We start from the raw sequence: 5,468 nt of genomic DNA on the forward strand, positions 1-5,468 counted from the left end.
GTCTGAATTAACCTGCCATGAATGTGTAAGCGTTAACACATCTAATAGCTTTTAATATTCAGGAAAAAGTTCTGTAATTTTAAAATCTGTCCATAACCACCAGAGACACATTTCAGCATCTGTGTGATTAAGGTATATGTTTGATCCCAGGTCACAGCCAATGTGTCATGATTAGCTGTTCTTGTTAATGGCAGGGTAAAACTATCTGTCAATCAAGAAACTTGTTAAACAATGCTAATAATGTCTGTGTTACCTTATGCTAATCATGGCAGGTTGACAACCAAAAGACCCTCTGGCTAGATTAATTATTCATCAGCACCGAGCCTGTGACACAGTCTACAAAGTAAAAATCGTAATGTCTTCCACAAAGTTGGTTCAGTATTTGTTTTGCATTAAATCTGTATCAGAATGTTCATTTTAACATTTTGTCTATGTGTGATGGAGAATTTTGCTTTGTGTCCACTGATGCAGAGAATGAGTCATTTACTTTCATAATTATGATTCAAATAAAAACGCCCCACAAAAACTTTGGCTAAGTCACAAAGTTCCAGTGTAGCTCTGCCAAATTCAAGGTCACATGTTCTTTAATCATTACAAAGGCACCTCAATGTCAACGTGGCAAATGTCTTGACAGGCTGTTACCTGTTTACACATAAAAGCAGACATATGTACTTACAAATGTAAGTCGAACATTGACTCTTTTTAGCTCTCTTTTGGTCTCCACCAACTCCTGAGAAATATATCAGGCTCTGTCACTTTGTGTGCCGGTAGATGTCGGAGCATGTAGCATACAGTGGGTTTTAGAGCTAGAATAGAAGGCTGCCACTGCTGGAATTGAGGTTGATAAGAAAAGTGACAGTGAATGAAAAAAAGTAAATTGTGGGCCAAAACCATGAGGTGAAAGAGCCTAAAATGCTCTATAGAGCTTAAGTGAACTGCAGAGTTTGGTGACAATTCTCTGTTGGTTTGTCAGTATGAGTGATCCCTTTCACATTACACATGGTAATTTGACCCATGGTTCATTTAAAAAAACGTGCAGCTTTAATTCAAAACTAATATATCTAAAAGCTGTGTTCAGAGTACTTTGCATTGTGGGTATTGGAAATTTTCCAACAGTAAACTCAGATCTAAAAACGGCTTGTTATACAACCATCTGGGTGAGTAGGAGCGCAACATAAAATTAAAAGGTCTTTACCTCCCCGGTGACCAAACCAAAGTCTGAACAGTGACATGCAATTAAAGTTTTTTTTACAACAAAATGAAATTGTGACAATAAACTGAACTAACATTATTCATGGTGAACCAAGGTCAAAACAACAAACAAAAGAATATTTCCTCTCAAAAACTGATTATTATCCTTAGGTTTAACAACAAAACACAAAGTCATTCTTTAATTGTAACTGTATGATAAAGCAAACCAAAAGAAAACAGTGCAAAGGAGAAGGAGGCAGAGAACAGAACCGATGAGATGCTTGACTGTTGGAAACCCAGGCATTTTATGTTGGAGTCAGCAGCATACACTCCTGTAGCTGAACCCACAAATCCATCCAGTCAGAAAGAGGCACCTATAGGTTGACACTCTAAGACTATTGTAAGAACAGAGCACATACTCACACAAATACAGCCACACAAAACACAATGGAAAAAAATACACACAGGTCAGGAAATATGGCCAAGGCATAATACGGGCATCTCAAGGCTACATTTTTGACCCACAGCTTTGTCTGATAAGTAGTGGAAAGGCATCTGTGTAGAGATTCTTGGCTTTCACGCTCCCACACATTCACCCTATAAGACGTTTCTGAATTGTGTTGTTAACCTTCAAAGCAAAAGGGCGGGGATGCACTGTGATTGGTGCATGTTCTTATTATTGTCTTTGCACTCACTGAGAAGTTCTCTCATATGGATACATCAAAAAGAAAGACTCTTTCCATGGTCTGTGTTGTTATCCTCCACAGTGTATGCTGCCTCAGACTACATCCCTCTGTAGCTGTAATTAGTCTCTTGACAGCAAATTTAACTACATCATAAAAAAAATAAAAATAATAATACATTTTATTTGTAGAGCGCTTTTCATGGTACTCAAAGACACATAAATTAAAATTCATATTTTAAAAAGGTCACAGAAACACATTAAAAATATAAATATATACAACAATTAATCACAAATTAAAAGCAGTTCTGAAAAAAAGGGTTGTGGACAGTGGTGGAACAGGGAGCCAGTGGAGTTTCTGGAGGACAGGGGTGATGTGGTCACAGGAATGGATATAGGTGAGCAGGACAGCAGAAGAGTTCTGGATGTAGTGTAGTTTATTTAGGTCTGTGGGTGATGTGCCAAATGAAATGCTATTGAAGTAGTCAATTCTGATTCTGAGATGAGCTAAGTTTTTCAGGTGAAAAAGGACAGTTCTGGTGATTTTGTTGATGTAGTCTTCAAAGGAAAGGTTGCTGTCTTTTGTGAGTGATTTTGGACCAATGATGACCAAATCTGATTTCCACAGTTGAGTTTGAGGATGTTTGCATGCATCCATTATTTGATTTCAGTAAGACAGTTTGTCAGAGTGGAGTGAGTTGTAGTGGTGATGGATTTAGTGGAGATGTAGAGCTAGGTGTCATCGACATACATAGCAGTGGAAATGTAGACCTTGGCGGCAAATGAGGTTACCAAGGGGAAGCATATCCAGTATGAACAGGAGAGGACCAAGCATCGAACCCTGGGAGACACCTATGGAGATGGGCTGGGAATTGCTCATGATATCATGGTTAAGTCCAGATTTTTTGAGGAAGGGTATGACGGCAACCAGTTTGAGTGTTTGGGGCGGAAAGAGCCAGGGCTTAAGGAGGATGATGAGTGAGGAAATAGCTGGGAGACAAGATTGGATCCAGGTTGCAAATGGTGCTTTTCATATCATTATTGATAGTCTTATAGGTTATTTTCCATTACTAAATAATTGCCCCTTCAAATATATATTATTAGAATTGAATATTATATTTTAACTAAATAATGTTTATAGAGCAGCAACAGTATTTACAACAGTAAAGTCACTAACAACTCACTGGAAAAGTGAAGTTTAGAAAGAATGACATCAGACATCAAACTAAGCTGAACAGTTAGCTTGTTTGTAACAATTCGCTATTAGCCGAGCTAGCGATGTGCATGTGTTAAACCAAAACATAGCTGCGGTGGATGAGAGACTGAGCAAATTCAAAGATAGCTTACTACACGCTTGTTAAACAGGTGTATTGATAAAGTATTGGCCTTTTACTTGCAGAGGTATTATTGCACTTACTTATAGTACAGCACAGTTGTCGTCAACTTGAGTAATCTCTACAGATCTGCTAGCTGACTATATGTGCGTGTGTGTGGAGTGTAGCAGAGACACAGAGGTGGAGAGAAGCTGCAGGTCAGGCAGTCCTTATTGTTGAGCCCTGAGTGTTGATACATCCACATCCTGCTTGAGCTGAACAGCGCATGTGTAACTCTCAGCAGGGATAAGAAGGAAAGGAAATGGTTCACTTGTTAGTTATATGTAGTATATGTAGTTTACTTATTTTGTCATACATCAGATTTATGCATGCTGGGCCACACAGAGGCTGCCTCTGGGCCAGATGTGCCAATTGAGTGGGGCTGCTGTAGGTAGACTGTGTAGGCTTGGAGATGCACTGTGAGACCAGATTTCTTGCAGAGCCTTTGAATCTGGCACTTGCAGGATTTCATTGGTGGTGTTCAGGAGTATACCAGGGGGTTTTAATGGGAGCCAGCTGATCAAAAGACCAAAGAGACCAAAAGAGAGTGTTTCATTTTAGTAATTGAAAAGGTCGTAGGGATTATCGGACAGTAGGGGAGGGGAGACAGATATTTCACTGGCAAGAGAGGCTGAACGAGCTGAGGAGGATCCAGATTTGAGATTTCTGAAGGATATCTTGCATTTGTCTTTTCTGATGGGGATAGGGACTTCAGTGACAATATTAATTGCCAGGTGGCAAGAGATATTGAGGTTTAGGCTGGAGAGTATATATATGGTGAGAGTAGCGGAGCAGACCAAGACCAGGGTGTGACCATTGTGGGTAGGGAAGTCAGTGTGTTGTGTGAAGCTAAAGCATTGTAGCAGTTCAAGGAAATCTGTGGAAGATTTACAGTCAGACAGATCAATGTGGAGGTGTCACCTATGAGGAGAACAGAGGATGAGACACATAGCTAAAAATCAAACCAAAAAAACAAACAGAGAAATTAGGTAGAAATGAGGAATAAAAAGCAGCCATCATCTTCAACTGTCTTTTTACTGGAATGTGACATCAACAACGTGTTCCAACATCTGTCGTATATTCTGTACTTCATCTCTGTGGGCTGATATTTTAGAACAGTGCAACAGGTTGACTATCTCTGCTTTAGTGTGTCTGTCATGCATAGCTTAAGGATTGTGTATTCAAGAGCCTTAGTGAACTCCTCTCACTAACAACCCCTGCCTTCTTGAGCCAACAAATGTTTCATTATAAACTGTGTTTTGTTCTGTTTAAATAATAATCCTTGCTAAGTTAGTAGTGGCGTTTGCCTCTTAGTTTAGTAGTAATGACCATGTTGTTATCCTTTAGTGACGTTTGAAGACTAGAGAAAAAAAAGTAATCTTGAAGAGTTTCCTAATTTCCTTTTGTTTAGTTTTAATAATTATTCCCTAGTAATCACTGTCTGTTTAGTATTAACTAATGCTTTGGCTAAATGTTTCGTATACAATTTCTTATTAAAACGTTCATCCGCACGTTCCTCGTGTGTACAACCCAGTTCCCATTTCAAGTGGTGAATTCCAAAGTCGAATATCTACTATCCTCTCATAGAACCTGAGCTCCACCAAGAGGACAGAAAAGGTATAACACACAAGCGTTTAAAATTCTGCTTACACCGAGAATGAGCGTCGAATATCTATCACAATGTCATTGTATAACAGATTCTTTGCTATTTTGTCTCTTGAGTTAAAACATGTAACCATCAAGTTTACACTGGAAACATGTAGTTAAGCTGTGTCTATGAAGATTCTCAGTCATCCAGGTCATAGTTATCCAACGAAGGTTAAAATCAAGGGCAACTGGACTTGGTTGAAGATACTGGAAGACGTTTGGTCCCTCATCCAAAGGACTTCTTCAGTTCTGACTGACTGGCAGGGAAACTCAGCTATTTAACCTCAGTGGGGTCGTTGGCCCGGGTCATCGATACCGCTGGTTCGTTAGTGTTCCTTGTTGCTGTGACGACAGTCGTTACAGTCGTTAAGACTACCTGTGGCCAAGACTGAACGACCTGAGGCCAATAGGTTATGTTTGTTGAGTTTCCTGGGAAGTGATGAAAGGACAGCATTGTAAGTGGGGGATAAGTAGTGGCGTAGACCCCCTCCCCTGTTCAATGACGGCTTCTCAACCCTGGTGTAGATGGCTTCCTTGACACCTCTTTCAAACCATCCATCTTCTCTGTCTAAAAT

The sequence above is a fragment of the Micropterus dolomieu genome, linkage group LG22, assembly GCF_021292245.1.
Source record: "Micropterus dolomieu isolate WLL.071019.BEF.003 ecotype Adirondacks linkage group LG22, ASM2129224v1, whole genome shotgun sequence".
In the NCBI taxonomy this organism is placed as follows: Eukaryota; Metazoa; Chordata; class Actinopteri; order Centrarchiformes; family Centrarchidae; genus Micropterus; species Micropterus dolomieu.